This window comes from Pseudochaenichthys georgianus, chromosome 18 (assembly GCF_902827115.2).
Source record: "Pseudochaenichthys georgianus chromosome 18, fPseGeo1.2, whole genome shotgun sequence".
Taxonomy (NCBI): Eukaryota; Metazoa; Chordata; class Actinopteri; order Perciformes; family Channichthyidae; genus Pseudochaenichthys; species Pseudochaenichthys georgianus.
Window position 1 is genome coordinate 12,094,752 of NC_047520.1, and position 16,828 is coordinate 12,111,579.

The window sequence follows — 16,828 nt, forward strand, 5'->3', positions numbered from 1 at the left end:
CCGTTGAATGCAAACGTTACAGATGGTCGTTTATTCACAAATAACCCTCTCTGTAAAATCCTAAATTGTAGTATAGTTTTGCCATTAAAACGCTTTTTGATTAGATTTCTAGCGAGAAGTGTATATTGTACTTTTAGAATCCACGTCCAGTCCAGAGTCCTGCATCAGGTCGGGTACCCGACGGGTGACCCGCAAAAAAAGCGATTCGCGGGTTGTATTTTTTAAAACGCTTTTTTCCGGGTTCTGGGCAAAACAAAGATGATGCGTAATAAATATATTAAAATAATAATAATAATTGAGTTTAATGTTTAAATCCTCAGACCTCTCCCCCGCGGGACCGCGCATAATCATAGCCTCTGCAGCGCATCAATCTGCTGCTGAGTGCGCCACATTTGAAATGGCTGAGGTGAAGGCGGAGCTCGGAGAATACAGCATTGTCAATAACACTTCCCGAAGAGCGAAATTCAACGTCTGGGAGGCTTTTGGTGTCATCCTAGATGGAGAAAATAACCAACATCCCATGCTTTTTGAGACAAATATGCACTGCGTGTGTTAATAATTGCACGTTTTCACTGCTCATATAGGATATGCGGGTTTGATTCGGGTTGCGGATCTTGTGCCGACGGGTCGGGTCGGGTTGCAGAACTAATTGGCAATATGTGCGGGTAGAGGGGCGGGTTCGGCATTGCACATTATCCGATATGAAATCGGAAAAACAAGAAAATAATACTTTATTCCGAGTGTTCTTGCTTTTCTCTTTGGAAGTCATCACATAACGGCATTGTAATACACGGTTCGGCTGCATTAAATATTACATATCTGCCTTAGATATTTATTTATAGAGCCCTGATCTGAAGACCTTTTGACAAACTGTAAGAAATGCCGCCAAAACTGAATACGTGACGTGGATCATAAATATATTAGCAATTAAACAACATCTTACATTTCTTTTCACACAATACGTCTCCTTACAGTATCAACACTAATTCGGCTGACTTTTATATTTGATCCAATTGGTATATAGGTTATATTTACACAATAACGGTGCACAGCTGATAGAAAGGGATGTTTTTGTAGTTTATTTTTTTAATTTTTGATTTGGATCACATTTCAACTTCAGTGTACACATACATATGTAGTTAAATAGTTGTACAGAGTGTTCCGTCTTTCTTTCTTTTTCTTGACAAGACAACAACAATAAGCACACAATAACATGGGGTGTTTTCTTTACAATATAAAACATTGACAGTATAGATCCTTAAATAAAATATTCAAACAGTTAGACAAAAGAAGGGTGTATCAGGGTAATATACACTTTCCATTTCTCCCAAATGTCCTCAAATCTATGTTCCTGGAGCCTCAACGAGAAGGTTATTCTTTCCATTACAAAGATTTCGGAAATGATATCGTACCAATCATCTATAGATGGGCTGTTTGGTTTGAGCCAATTCTTTGTGATTGCTTTCCTGGCGGCTACACTCAACATCCCAAACAAGTATTTTGTTTTAATATTTGTGGATGTTGAGTGCAGGAAACCAAAGAGGAGTTCATCCCAATTAAAATAAATGTTTTTTCCAAATATGATGACAATTTGTTTATAAACCTTATGCTAAAAAGTAATTAATACTGGGAAATCCCAGAACACGTGGTAATGGTTTGCTTCCTGGGAGCCACAATTTCTCCAGCAGCTGGAAGAACCAGCATGGTGAGACTGCTGAGCGGGCGTGATAAAGAATCTAGTGAGACTCTTCCAGGCGAACGCTCTCCATGAGGAGGAGCTTGTTATTCTCCATTGGAATTCACAATAGTTTGTCCAGATTTCCTCTGGAATACAACTGTTAGTTTCCCTTTCCCATTTTAGTTTTATGTATATGGTACTTGTTTTTTTAATCTCCTGGAGTGCTTTATATATTCTTGATATCTCTTTGAGCCCTGAATCTGTCCCATATGCACCAATAAATACTTTCAGTAAGTTGTTTTCGAACGCCCTCTGGTTCTCTAGCAGAGAACTGTTTATGTGGTGGCGTACCTGAAGGAATCTGAAAAAGTCACTGTTATTTCGCCCATGTTGTATTTTCAACGTTTAAAATTGTTCAGTGTCCCCCGATTAAAAAAAGTACAGTAGGAAGAGAGGCCCCGATAAGCCCATCCCTTATAACTTGCGTCGAGCTCACTCGGGGTAAAGTTGAGATCGGAGCACCATTTCAGGATCTTTATCTCTTCAAGCAAGCCACTCTTTGTTATAACCTTTAACCATGTTTTCAGAGTCAGATTGATCCACTTATTACCCGTTTCCATTAGGTTTTTAATTTGTCTTTTATCCCCCAATCGTGCCTGTATTGGAACTGCCCCGGACACCCTCTCTTCAATTTCTTTCCATCTTGCTTGGTAATCTGATTTACACCAACAGAACAAAATTCTCAATTGGGCCGATATATAATAGTCTCTTAAACAGGGCAGTGCAACACCTCCCTTGTTCTTAGCCAATTGAAGAGTTTGAAATCGTATTCTCGGTTTTTTTCCCTGCCAAATGAAGCGCGAAATTAATTTGTCCCATTCGTTGAATTGTCTATCTGTTATTTCTATTGGAAGAGTTTGAAACAAATATAATATCCTAGGCAAGATATTCATTTGAACTGATTCAATTCATGATTCAAAACTTAATATTGGAATTAAATTCCATCTCTTTGTGTCTTCCTTAATTTTTTTAATCAACAGATTAAAATTCAAGTCATACAATTGTGTAAAGTCTTTTGGGATGTTAACTCCTAGGTATTTGATGTGATCCAGATCCCAGTTTAATTGGATATTTGACTTTAGAATCTGGCTAGGCCTATAATTAAAATGTAATATTTGGGTCTTTTGAATACTCAATTTATAACCTGAGACGGAGCTAAAGTCATCTAGGAATGCTAATAATTTCAAAATTGAGCTCTCTGGGTTTGACAAGTGAATTAAAACGTCATCCGCAAATAATGACATTTTATGTTCTTGGCCTTGTATTTTTATGACTAACCCCCTGGCTTAAAGCCTCAATAAATATTGCAAATAATAATGGACTTATTGGACAGCCTTGTCTGGTCCCTCTTTCCAGGCCGAATGATGCTGATATGTCCCCATTTATTTTTATGTTTGCCCTTGGGTCATTATAAAGTGCTTGAATGGTTCTAATAAACGATGGATGAAATCCAAATTGCTGTAATGTTCTATACAAGAATTCCCAATTGACTCGATCGAAAGCCTTTTCCGCATCAAGACTCAATAATACTGCCTCAATTTTATTTTTAGTTATATGTTCAATCACATGTAAGGTTCGCCGGATGTTATCTTGGGTCTGCCTTTGCTGAATGAAACCTGTCTGGTCCAACTGATTGTTGTATATCCTTTATTTTGCAATGGGTAGAGTTGGTAGTAGGGTCCTTTATTTTATAAACTGTGTTTTCTGCTTGTTGTTTCTTCAATTTGTAAGCAAGTAATTTAGCAGATCTTCCCCAGCTTCATAATATCTTTGTTTTAGAAAAATCATCTTTTTTTTTAATGTCGTTTGAATAGATTTCATTCAACTCATTATTTTGCCTTGCTATCTCCATTTTTGTTCCTTGATTCTGTGTCTTTTTATGTTCGTTCTCTAATTTCTCCAATTCTGTTTGTAACCTATCCAATTTTTCTTTTCTTTGCTTTTTTAAACGAGAACAATAGCCTATAATTTCCCCCCTAAGAACAGCTTTGTTGCGTCCCATAGAATCTGCGGTGACACTTCACGTTATCATTTTCGTTTTTGTAGTTTTTAAAGATATTATTTACTACCTTTCCAACTCCTCATGCAGTTGACTGTTACAGGTCAATACAGGTTCATGGTACAATGCATAAGCTTCAAATCAAGAGACTGAAACTGTATTTTCCTTTACCGTTCTGTTTTGATTTCACAATAAAGTTAATAGTCATAATGTTTGATATTATTATGTTTTATTAACTATACCACCGTGCCGCCTAGTGGTTAAAGCACGTTATTGAATGTTGTTGTTGAATACGTTTTATTTGATGAAAACATTTAAATATGCTAGTGCAGGACGTCCAAAGATATTAACAGGAGGATGTGCAAAACAGACAAACTAATAAGGCTGTATTTAAACATTAAAGATTACTTTATGTTAAGGTCTTCTTTTATCCCAAGTTGGAACATTTGCGTTACATCAGCATGTGTAGCAGTTAAATATGCAGTTGTGTTTATTTGAAAATCATTTAGTATAATCACATAAATTCTGTGTTTTATATTCAACAATTCTGTGTTCTTTATTTATTGATTGTTCAATACCTGACAAGGCCGGAGATGAAATATCTACATACATCTTATAAGAGTATAATACATTATGTATAATATCAGTTAAAATAAGTGCTTCAACATAGTTAACATTGCTGGAGGTATGCACAAATATTGATAGATGTCTTGTAATGCACTATTGAGGAACCTGCAACCCAAGTTTTTCATTCAGTGCAGAACTACACCACAGTTGTGTAGGCCTATATGATATGTCAATAAACCTTAGAAAATCTTGAAATCTTGAAAGGGATGTGCAAAATAGTCATTACATACAGTCTTTAATTAACAATTAGTAGAGAATAACGAGTAATGAATATACTTTATAGGGATCGTATTAATATCTAATAATAAAAATATTGAAATTCAATAACATGCTTTAACCACCAGGTGTCCCTTTATATCAGCTGTGCACCTTTATGGTGTAAATACAGCCTATCTACCAATTGGATCAAATATAAAAGTGAGCCGAATTAGTGTTGATACTGCAAGGAGACGTATTGTGTGAAAAGAAATGTAAGATGTTGTTTAATGGCTGATATATTTATGATCCACGTCACGTTTTCAGTTCCTCATGTTTGTCTTCTCATCAGGGCTCTATAAATACAGAACTACGGCAGATATGTAATATGTAATGCAGCCGAACCGTGTATTACAATGCCGTTATGTGATGACTTTCAAAGAGAAAAGCAAGCACACTCGGAATAAGGTATTATTATTATTTTGGTCTGTTTCCGGTATTTGTTAATGACGATGTGCTGTGAGATGTGAGACTGGAATTGCACAGGGGGAAAATAACGTAGGCTATCTTTAGATGCGGATTTTGTTAAACTAATATGTTTAGGCTGTGGACCAACACTATACATTGACGGCGAAGGGGGTAGCAATAAAGATAACACCATTAAACAGTTACACAACATAACAGAAATAATATCGATAGCAGCGTCCCTAGCAACCACCTTGGTAACAATGAAAACGTTGCGATTTCCTGAAGTAATCTTCATAATAACTAGCAAACTAAAGATCATGTACACTCTGCACACATAATCTGAAATAACAAGTCATATTTCTCGCATCAAATGACATCAAAACGCATTTTAATGGCCAAACTAACTTTAAAATAGGCATTTTCTACCGAGAATAAAACGAATTTCGGCCATGTTTTCTTTTTCTGCAGGGAGAAATTTGAAGATCACGTGACATAGACGCCAGCCATCGGAATGAATGGTGAAAAAAACGGGGTTTGTCAAACAGAGCACATGGTGTAGGCCAAACGATAGATGGGGATTCTGGGTAGTGTAGTGTCTTCTGCCATCCTTTACTCAGAAAACATATTTGTTTCTCCGAATCGAAGGGGAAAAATACAAAAGCATTGCACACAATTTAAACCAATCAATGTTGTGTAATTAACAAGGATAATCTGGTGTTTTTTAGTCGATGAGTAGTGCAGATATCACTGTAAAATCAATCGACAGTAAGAGGAGTACTTACTTCCGGGTGTAAAATTCTCCGTTATCCAATGGGAATGGATGCTCACATTGCCTTTAAGGGCAGCCGGCATAAACGAATGCCGTGCTTCCATGAGCGTCAAATCCCGACGCAGATGGGAATACATTGCAATCAGTTGAAAGCTATTTGCGTCCCTTTATGACGCTGAAGGAGCCTAGGAGCGTCACAATTGGACGCCACGGACACTGACCAAATGTCGCTATTGGACGCTTAGGGAGTGAGAGTGTGTTGTGGAAGCTGCATACACGTTATCCTGGCGAGACCTCAAATCATCTTCGTATATCTATCAAACTATAGATCCTACACATCCACTGGACGTGGCTTCTAAAAGTACAATATACACTTCTCGCCAGAAATCGAATCAAAAAGCATTAATGGCTCAACTATTCCACAATTTAGGATTTTCCAGAGAGGGTTATTTGTGAATAAACGTCCCTCCTTTTGCAATGAACGGGCCGGGAGCATGTTGTTTCTTACACGACCACTCTCTCCTGGTCGTGTAAGAAACAACATACACTTTAAAATGTGTCTCTGGGTAGTAATAAGGGCATGAAAAATCGGCCTATATGGTCGTTTTTTGTAGGAGGACAGGCTGTTTCCTGAATACCATCAATGGAAAAAGTCCTTGAAATTCACAGCAGAGAAAAAAACAGGCCATTCTTAACTCATTTATTTTCTTCAAGCTTCATATGAAGAGCTCGTATGAGTGACCCTGCTTTTCAATAACCGTGACTGTAAATGTGTGATTCAGAATATGCGCCTTATCAGCTCCCAGAGACTAAAATAGGGTCCATGGCTCTGCCTGCTTAATGCACACCATGGCACCTTCAGGGACAGTCCTAGAAGTTAGTCACAGATTGTCAGATCTTCCATCAAATTCCCGGAGGGCTCGGCAGTGACAAGCTCAAACTGTATTTCAATTTTTTTTTTGCAGTAAGTCTGCGATGATAAGGGAGCATTACAGGTCAGGCCGCCTTTTCATTAGCTGTACTTTCTTGTTGAAGAGAAGGAATAACAACTCGTTTTATGAGTGACACTCAAATGACCCTGTATGCGCCAAAAGGGAAATCAATAGTTTGTAACAAGTTTATGATGAAAGTAAAGATGACGCTAACATTATTCAAGCTGTTTTGAGTCTTCAGTGGGTCTTTTATCATATTTTCCCCTTTTGCTAATTAGTAATGAAGCCAGATGAGAGGTGAGGAAAACAGAAACACACACACAACTGCAGCAGCCTTTTCACCCACTCTGCGTTTTTTCCATGATTGAAGATGAAATACAGCAGGCGGAAGAAAAAAAACGTCAGCCTTCAGTTGAGTGGTTTGTTTATGTGCGGCTGCGGAAAGTAGTTTGATTTACTAATCTCACTGATGTTGCCATCCCTCCTCTGTTCCACCAGTATTTCTTCTGCCTCTGCAGGTGGTGGTTGCAGTTGCCGGTGTAAATAAATGCCGAACATTCCTTTGGAAAATTGTCAAAAAGCCTTGCAAAATGGCAGAAGAGGTGGGTGTTTTTAAAGTCTATCTGTTGCAGAAAATATATTCCGAAAACATCAAGGTCTTAAAAAAACAACCCTCTCCAAACACAATCGCCAGTTCCTCTCTGTATTCATTGCAGCAATATAAATTATTCACAGTAGCAGACAGGTTGTTTAAAGGAATGTATCAGAGCATCCCATAGCATTATCAAAGACTGTATCTTTAGGATTTACAGCAGGGGTTCTGAAGGTTTTCAGGCTAAGGATCGCTTAGCTGAAGAGAGATGAAACAGGGGCCACCTATTACATATGTATAACATTTATTTGCATACTAAAATAGACACAAAATAACAAGTGGGCAGTCTGAAATGCCATGTAAATACCATTATTGTGCATTTCTAACGCCAGCCGCAATATGTGACTTGGCAAATGAGCTTGCTTAGGATTCAAGGGTTTTTGGGACAGAACCCCTGTTAAAGACTCAGAATTTAAAGGTCACCTATTGTGCAAAATCCACTTTTTCCATGTCTTTTATACATAAACATGTGCCTGTGTAAAGAGATTCTGAAAGTTTCAGGAGAAGAGATTCGCTCACTTTTTGTCCTGATCCATTTATATAAAAACCTGTGCGCTGATCAGATTTTGACCACTTTATGATGTCATAACGATTGTTTAGCTTGTGTAACCATTAGCCAATCACCAACCAAGGATCACATTCGCATAAAGGTTGCACTCAAAGGGCCGGTTGTAACTATATAAATATATATATATAAAATAATGTATCATATTACATGATTGCCTCTGAATTGGATTATTATTGGATAGGATAATAACTTAGTAATTAACTACGTCTGAAAGCAGAAGTCCAGTCCAGGGTAAATAATTGCAAGTCTCTTCAGTGTGCATGTCACAAAACGAGATGCATTGTGGGCAGGGACGTGCGCAGGTACGGGCTAATGTTGCCCGGGCAATGGCCCGTTTGGCCTTTTTGGCTGACCTGCCCCTCTGGAGAGTGTGAGAGTTTGTTTTTCTTTTTTTCTGTTGTGGCCGAATCAACATGATAAGCCCACAATTAGTATTGTAGCGTCTCGCTGCGGGAAACACACTTTGTCAACGCTGTCATCTGCCGGTGCGTTAAGACCATCTCAGTGTCTGATTTTGGAAACTTGATTTTGAGTTGTCTCATGGCAGTCAGGTACAAACCAGGGGACTTTACTTCCTTGATACCATTGGTTGTTTACAAAAAACACCTAAATATAGCCTACTTGTTGTTTTTATGCTTCTGTCTTTCTGTGCCTTTTCATCTGTAAACTCCCTCAACGGGGCCGCTCGCTCTCTTTTCTTGATCGCCCTCTCACGGGTGAACAGTTCAATGTCCCGCTTCATTGTAGGATTTCTGCCATGTCTCTACCACTTTAGTTTTGACCATCTCGGTTATTAAGTTATGGAATACTAAATAAATAAGTAATTAGATACCTTACCGTTACTGCACTCATAAAGAATGATAAGAATAAGAATAATGCGTATTGAACTGGTTTCCTTAATTAGTGAGTTTATTTAAGGTAATTAGTTAGAGGCCCTATTTTATCAGTATGTCTGGACTGCACAGCAGTTACAATGGTCAAACTACATTAGAACAGAATTGTCCCCATTTTGTCTTTAATAGTTACTAACATTTTATATTTTAACACAAAACAAAAAATGTCCCTGGTTTTCATTTTTTAAATCAAGTCACCGAATGCAAGTAGTCGCCTTAGCTTATTTTGTTATGAGATGTGAATTACTGTTCAATTTTTTTTTCGGGGGGAGGCCCTTTTTCCAGAGCAATAGCCCCTCCAAATGTCTGTGCATGTCCCTGATTGTGGGACATGTAGTTTATGGGCAACCTGCTTCTGTAAAGTGGCATGTAACCGTATAATAAACGTATTATATTCTTTGCAAGCTATTGCGGGGCCACATAAAATGAAGTCGAGGGCCGGATTTGGCCCCCGGGCCTTGAATTTGAGACCCCTGACTTAAATGCTTTAAAATAAATACAACTCTTTAGCTAATAAAATATAGTGACATTTAGTACGAAATCAAAACAAATCCACAATTCAACATGCCATTTTTCCAATAGTAATATAATGAAATCCTGCAAAACTATCTTACCCACCCCCATTCATCTCCACGAGTCCACATGACCCAGCCCTACATTGCTTAGAGCAGTGGTTCCCAAACGTGTTGTGCCCAAAGCACACCAAAGGACAAGTAAAAATCTCAAGGCACACCTATTGTGCAAAATAGCCCGTATAACACGTGTTATCATTCATATCATGTAAAATATCTGTAAATGTGCATAATTATTTACTAATGCCAAATAAAATGTGACAAAGACAACTATATTACTCATGAAATATTTATTAACGAAATATTTCAGAAATCAATTTGAAACGTTATCAAATTAGGCTTCATCAAAGCAGCAACACACTCATTTAAACCAGACAGGTCACAACATTAAAAATGAGACAAAGAAAATTCAGCACAGAGAACTGTCAATGCAAGGAAGCTGCATTGTCCATGGTCCTGAACTACAAATTATAAATGTAACATTTCAGCAGAGATGGGGTCGTTACTAAAAAAAAGTAATATATTACATATTACATATTACTTTAAAAAAAAGTTATATATTACACTACTTCGTTACTCTCTACATAAAGTAACTTTACTCGTTACTTTACTCGCAGGGCCGGCCCGCCCCTCCCTGCAGGCAAATCACGCAGACTGCTAAAGTTTCAAATGTTCTCTTTAGTTCAGTTTCCATTGTCGCATAAGACTGATCCAGATCCTGAATGTTTTCCTATCTGACCATGGCTGTTCTCTGTCTCCTGCTATCTGTATATTTTGCGCAGTCTATCTCTGCTCACTCTGTTGCAGAGATGGGGACTCGAGTCTGCGACTCGGACTCGAGTCGCACTTAAGTCGCACACACAGAGACTTGAGACTTGACTTGGACTCGTGACCAAAAGACTTCAGACTCGACTTGGACTCGTGTGTTGGGACTCGTGAACAATCATTGTGTTTTCTATTTTTGGCGTATTAAAGGTGGGGTAGGTACATTTGAGAGAAACCGGCTCGAGATCGCTAGAATTTGAAAATACACAACCGGAGATAATCTGCTAGAGGCTGCTACTTCCTTCTGGGGCCCACCTCCTCCAACACACACGAACGCGCACATGACCAATGAGGGCACGAGATAAGTTTGTGCCCAGATGGAAGGCTGACAGGCAGGTAAGCCATCCAGTTATTTTAGCCGGGCTCATTACGCAGACGTGCGCGCCTCTGTTACTACCTCGTAGTAACACAATGGCGACCGGCGGCACACCTGCGGCTGTACCGCTTGTAATTAGGTTCAACTACAAAAACTTCGAACAAAACGCCGGCGGCACCAACAAAAGGAGCGCACACTGCAAAGTCTGCAATATCAAAATCAAGGATGCTGGCGCAACAACGTCGAATTTCATCAGGCACATGAAAACTCACCCGGAGAGGTCAGTCACATTAACGCATGGACGGTTAGCAAACATGTTTAGCTCAGCATCAGCTATGTAATGTTAACTTAGCTTGCTACTAGCTTTGTATTTGTGATACTGATTTCTGATTCTGAAGTGTTTTGCTTATAAGTTGTTTGCATTTAGCTAAAGTGTGATGTTTTCCTCATATTGCATTGCAATAGCCTGTTTAAAGTGATCATATAACAAACAACTAATCAGTACTGATACTGTATGCCAATAGATATAGGAGTGATAATAACACAGTACATGCTTTGAATTTCTTAGATATAGCTGTGCAGTATTCTTAACAGACTGGATAGCAGCAGACAATAGAAGGCTGATTACAACCAGAAGAGACATGAGACTTTTATTTTTTTAGAGACTTGAGAGTTGACTTGGACTCGTGACCAAAGACTTGAGACTTGATCAAGTCTCACCCCACAAAGACTTGAGACTTGACTTGGACTCGTGACCAAAGACTTGAGACTTGACTTGGACTTGCAAAAAAAGACTTGTGAACATCTCTGCTCTGTTGCGTCGGCGTGTTCTCCTGCGTGTTGGCCATGTGTTGCACTGGAACCAGACACCGCAAAGACTTCAGCCGAGCACGTACGAACTGCGCATGCGTGAGTGGCAATAACTCTCCTTACCAGCAGGCGGCGGTAGTGTGTATTCGTCATTCAAAACAGGCAACAACCGGAAGACAGAGAAGAAGAACAGACTGATATAAACAAACAACAAATAGCGTGTGCGGTAGCTCCACCTTAGCATGTGCTCTTTGCAGGTGTGTGTTGAGGTTTGACGTGGTGTTTACAGCAGTGGATAACAGTTTCTGGCCTGAACACAGTTTGCACCTCACCGTCACATTCCTGTCTATTCTTCGGATGAACTCAAAATAATGGGCATACCTCCACCCCTTGAGAGTTATCGCTGACTCAGCCATGTGTATGCAGCACTGCAGGTGGAGATGTGGACGCGCAAGTCGCGCAGATTACGTACATAAACCTACAAAGTACTGATATAGTAAATTAAAAAATAATTATTTTTGTGTAGTTGTATATTGCAATAATAATGTATGGTTGTCACAAAATCCCACGGCACACCCGGACTTGCCTCACGGCACACCGTTTGGGAACCACTGGGAGAACATAATGACTCGCACCTGTTTTCACTTTCACTGATTGAGCAGCTGATCCCCCTCAACATCCCAGGCAGAACAGCAACACAGAAAAACATCTCTCTCTCTCTCACACACACACACACAGACACACACACACACACACACACACACACACACACACACACACACACACACACACACACACACACACACACACACACACACACACACACACACACACAGACAGACACACACACACACACACACACACACACACACTCAGAATATGGGGTAAACGTCTTAAAACAGGCGTTATCCTTTGGGACAATAAAACAAACTAAACAAGCATGTGTCAAGCATAACACTTAATTGATAGTGTATCACTATAACAGTACAGGCTATAAAAGGACAATGTTACTGTATGATTTGGTGCCATTTAAACAAAGAAAAAAAGTGACCTTACATTCACATTTCTGTCCCATTAACCAATGGTCATACATAATTTCATCAGTGTGCAGTGTTTGCTTATTCATTTACCAGTCTCGATATATATGAAACACTATTATATTATTGGATAAGTACACTTGTTAAAAGTGATTTACATGTATATTGAGTCACTGGTTCCAAAAAATAAAATCAGGTTTTTGGAACAATGTGTGAACTAGTCCAACAAGTTAAACAACTGAGTACATGTTGGTAATCATTAATTGAGAAATCTCACGTGGTGTATTCAAATAGTATTGGATTTTTTATTCAGGAGAGTCATTCCCTTTGTAATATACTGGGATTAAGGATCACAGGCACTTGATGCATGTACTGCACAAGAACATGTGGGAAATCCTGCAGGCTACTATCCTCTCCATCTGTGACTACACCCGCCCTTTGAAGCTGTATATCAGTCATTGCTCCCATTTGAATTCCCACTGTAAGGTCATGTGACTTGCTCAGAAAGGTCATCAGTGTTCTGTCTTCTGCCCCAGATTTACATCTTCTCTCATATGTCTCTCCAGAATTCTCTGACGAGCAAAGAGCGTACCAAACCGAGGTGTCCGCGCTGAATATGCATGAAAGTTGCACATCATGAACCAGATGCAATGTTGTCAATGACTTCCCCCTGAGTCATTATGATAAAGTGAGATTTATCGCAATAGCCCCAAAGCAGCAGCACATAATATTCTAACCTGCATAATCAGAACCTTGAGAAGCAATATTCCTTGAGATGTTCTGATGGTGTTGTTTCAAACCTACCCTCTATCTTCAGTAGACTCGACTACTGCAATGGTGTCTTCACAGGTCTCACTAAAAAATCTATTAGGAAGCTGCAGCTGATTCAGAACGCCGCTGCTCGAGTCCTCACTAACACTAAGAAAGTGGATCACATCACTCCAGTTCTGAAGTATTTACACTGGCTTCCTGTGTGTCGGTTTATAAAGCACTGAATGGTTTAGGCCCAAAATACATTCTGACCTCCTGCTAAACTATGAACCATCCAGATCTCTCAGGTCTTCAGGGACTCGTCAGCTTTCTGTCCCCAGAGTCAGAACTAAACATGGTAAAGCAGCGTTCAGTTATTATGCTCCAAATATCTGGAACAAACTCCCAGAAACCTGCAGGTCCGCTGCAACTCTTACTACTTTTAAATCCAGGCTGAGGACTTTTCTTTTTGTCGCTGCTTTTAATTGAACTGTTCCCATCTTAGACTGCACTGTAACTTTTATCCATGTATTTTTTCTTTTTCCGTTAATGTTTATTTTATTAGCTTTTCTTTTTAATGACTGATTTTAAATGCCATTTTCTTAATGTCTTTCATTTTTTGTAAAGCACTTTGAATTGCCTTGTGTTGAAAAGTGCTATATAAGTAAACTTGTCTTGCCTTGCCTTGCCTGAAACCTGAGGGGGGGAAAACGCCTGTCAATGTTCATATTGTCTCTTGATTTATTTTGAGCAGTTATTAAAGTTCACCTCCATCTGAGAATTTCCATAATGATCTCCCTTACACTGGTATGTGTGAGGCACATACACTGCATGGGCTTTCATTACATCTGTAGAGCTGTGAATGTACTCAAAGGCATGTATGATTAATGAAGGTAAGGACCAAATACAATATCCCTGCCTGTTTCCCAACTTCCCAACCCACAGCTTTGATCTGATGGAGAAGACAGCAGACATGTCTCTCAGTAGCTGCCTTTGTTCGTCATGCAGAGGTGTTGCTGCATCATTCAATACCAGAATGCGATTACTATTGATAATTGAGCTTCTTGTTTGTGGGTGGTTAGTCTGCCGACCCCTGACACACCACCATCTGCCTGTTGGGGAAAGAGTGCAGTGCGTTTGGCGATGACAAAGACGGTACAGCCTTTTTCAATGCTGAAACACTTCAGAGACAATGAGAAACTTGAGCATTCAGACTACACACAGACAGCCAAACACACAGTGAATAATTTCCCTCTGTGTTTCCAATGGGGAATTGCCGCTACTATAAACTGACTTTTCATCCTCCTTCTTTGTCAACTCTCAGCAATAGTTTAATCCCATGTGGAGAAGAGAAACAAATACAATACATAAACGCTCAGAAACACATATCTCCCCGGGAGGCTGGAGGGACTTTTTCTGGGTTGTAAACAGACGAAAACATCTCCATCCCAGACCCCCTTCAAGTGCCGGCTACAAGTCTCAGCGAGTGATACTCTGTCACTTCTGGGTCAATAAAGCCAGAGCACCCTATGGCATCCTCCTCCGTCACCTTTTAATTACAACTCTTTAATATTTAAACAGCATTGAGGGAAAAAGTTCAGGAAGTAAGAAACGCAAACTTTATCCTGTACTCTTTATCTGTCTGGCTTTCGTTGGAATGATCATCTCCTCTCCTTTCACCACTTCCCTGCAGACTTTTCTCATTCTCACACTCACGCTACTTTATTCCTCACCTTTGTTCTTATCTCTGTCACCCTCATCTATCCAGCCGGCCAATGTCTCATCTTTCTTTGTCTCCTTTCAGCTAAAGGAGTGAGAACTTCACAGAAGAGTATTTGGGGAGAGAGTCAGGGCGCTCACCTGAATCCATCAATGTCAGCGGGCACAGTTGGTGAGCCCCCGCCACCTGACATCGCAGCGGGGGTTACAAATAGACGTGACACTTGTTTCTTTTCTCACAGCCCTCTCTATTTGCTCTTGTAACCCTCTAACTGCAATACCCTGAAATCCAGCAGATACCTCTCACAGAATATCTATTTTTAATCTTCAACTGACAGCATTTTGGAGATGTAAGCGTTTAACTCCGCATTTGTGATTCATCAGTGGCACATATGCTATTGTCACATATGTTTCCAGCTGTGCTTTCACAGTTTTCACAGAATATTGTGATTCTGGGGATAATGCAGTGACCTTAAGGTATAATAAGGTCTGATTCTCTGAATAGCAAACGAATGCTCAGACAAGAGGCTGGAGAGCACTTTAAGAGAATAGGTGGAGCTGAAGGGTCCGCCAAAGGTCATGATTACAGTCTTTATTAAAACAAAGCAGACATGATGATGAAATATCCCAGAGGGGAAATGAACAGGTCAGACGGATGCTGTTAGTCCTGTGGCTAAATTAGATTATGTTTTAATAAAATAGTATCTTGTGCATCAACGAGTGTGATGTTTACACAAATGGTAAGGCTTTGCGATTCTAAATCAATGAAGCGTAAGACGTTGATTATTTTCAGGAACATGGCAGCTGTTTTTGTCCTGAGACAATTTTATTTTAATATATGTAATAGTCGGTTGGGTTGCAAGAGTAACAATGAGCAATGGTGTGAATGTTTGAAAAAAAGTTTGGGATTCAAATAAGTTATCAGCCAAGATGTGGGACAAAAGCATCTCTTGTCGGATGTAAACCTAACCACGCAGGAAATGTCCCTGAAAATGTTTGGGGATAAGCTGCATGTGTAGGAAGTGCTCCTCAGTTGTTAAGTTGATGTTCCTGCAGTTCATGAATGCACCACAGAAGAACAAGAGTCAGCTACGCACACATTTTGTTTCCTGATCTGTCCCATTTTCTTCCCTTCAGCCGCACCTATACGATTATCTTCACAATTACTACGTCTCATTGTCAGACTGCAGTGACCATGAACTGACCTTGCATTAGAAGTTTACTACAGCCCAGTGGCGGCCGGCCCATAGGGGCGCCGCCCCACCTCTTCCCACATTCTTGATTGTTATTAAAAAATACTATAATTTGATAAATTTTATACTTTTTTTTACATATTATATAGTTGGTGTCAGTAAAATTTAGAATCTACAATAAAATATTGATTACAATTGTTTTACGATGTCTAAAGTTACTCATAAGTCACGTCTTTCCTGCTTGGGGCGCAGAAATCTTTTCCCATTGACTCTCGTTATAAGTGGTGCATGCATGCGCAGTCCGCACCTCTTCAATGCAACAGATTGGAGCAGTTGTTGACGCCGCCAACAGGAGCGCAAGAGAGTGATTGACGTTGACTTTGAGTGAGAGAGAATTGGACGGAGACAGAGTGTAACAAAACTAGATAGCGAATATGGAGAAGGAAAATGATATTTAATCACTTAAAGAAACACCCTTGAGAGGAGGACACTGGAGGGAAAGCTGAAAGTAAAAGAGCTCGGACCTGATCAGTCTGACATCGCCATTAGCAGTGAGATGATAGTGAACTGTTCATGAACTTATCATGAAAAGTTCATGGAATATCAGTGAACCATATTCATGAACAGCTCATAAACAACTCATAAACAGCTCATAACAAAGTTGATGAACTGTTCATGAAATGGTCATGAACATTAAATGGCACTAGGGCAGTTCATGAACTACTCATGAAACTCCTGTGCTGGAATGGTTCATGAACAATTCAT